The sequence below is a fragment of the Halyomorpha halys genome, unplaced genomic scaffold (assembly GCF_000696795.3).
Source record: "Halyomorpha halys isolate HHAL.00 unplaced genomic scaffold, Hhal_1.1 Scaffold169.1, whole genome shotgun sequence".
Lineage (NCBI taxonomy): Eukaryota > Metazoa > Arthropoda > Insecta > Hemiptera > Pentatomidae > Halyomorpha > Halyomorpha halys.
The window spans coordinates 865,095-866,512 of NW_027104700.1; positions in this window are offsets into that span (position 1 = coordinate 865,095).

Sequence of the window (1,418 nt, forward strand, 5' to 3'; positions counted from 1 at the left end):
CGAAATATCCTTTTCAGCTCGGACACTGTACGGTAGAGAAGAAAAGGGCATGGATTTTGGTAGGGGTCCCACTCTTCAGGAGGTATCTTAAAGAAAGATAGTTAACCGATCAGTGATGGGAAAAAATACAATTGTAACTACTCAAGTAATACATAATATATTGTTGCAAAGTCAGCAAATTTTTCCATCTTTGGTTTTTTGTAATTTAACATGTTTTTTTTTTTTTTAATTGACGTAAGACTCTACAAAATGCCTAAAAGACTTAATAGAATATGTAACGTCATTAATTAAGGGTTCGAAATCAAAATTAGGAATTATTTGTTATTTTATATCTGCAAAACGATGTTTCCCCTTGTACCTAAGATATTCTTTCAGAATTAACTGTGTCTCAATAATAAAAGATGTAAATTTTCTACTAAGAAATTTCTCTGAATCGATTTCTTCAAATTATAAATTTCAGACTTTACCTTCCAGTTTGATACTAAGATTCCAAATATAATTAAAACTGAAAAGAAAAACATTAAATGTTTATAATTAATTTCTGCCCATTCCGCTCCCCAATTATAGTTCACCAAAACTAAAATAATTAACATGGCATTGGGCCAGATGGAAATTAAATTTCCATTGACCTTTGTATCTATTATTAAAATATAGGTCATCTATCTCAAAATCAACTGCATAGTTTCAGAAACATGACAGTACCATAGAACCTATCAACAAGAAATGACGTTGGTACTTCAGAAAAAAAGACGGAACGAAACTAGTCTGACCTGAAAAGTTTACACGCATAAACCAAGGCCAAATAAAGACATTGAAAATATTTAAAACAGAATAGCATACCTACTTGCAATATTAAAAATTAATACAGATTATTATATATATAAACATTTTTCTCAACTGCTTTTAGACCAAAACTAAATAAATTAGAGGATCAACTGTTAAAATTACACGAAAAAATACTTCTATGATTCGATTATAATTTATTTTTATACATCACCGAGTATCTCTGGTAAAAAGTATTTCATTTTTAATTTTAAAATTTGTTGTTTCAGTTGGGACACGTTTCTTGCAAATGAGAGATGTATTTTTACCTCGGAGGTAAAAAACACCATTTTCATTATTTTTTTTTTTATTATTATATGACATTATTATTCACTTTTTTGTGAAAATAGGGCCAAGAAATGAGATGCACCGGTTCAATTTATTCTACTCCTTAATTTTGTTCATACATATTCTGGCATTATTGACAGGGAGAAACTTAGTATTAAGAATGATAATATCTACACTCTGAATATTATATATAGAGTAATATTCAGAGTGTAGGTAATATTCAAATATATATATTGTTACCACATGTCAGGTACATTCTCAACAGGTATGTGAAAAATTCAAATCCAAAAAAGCCAGAAAAAAAACTA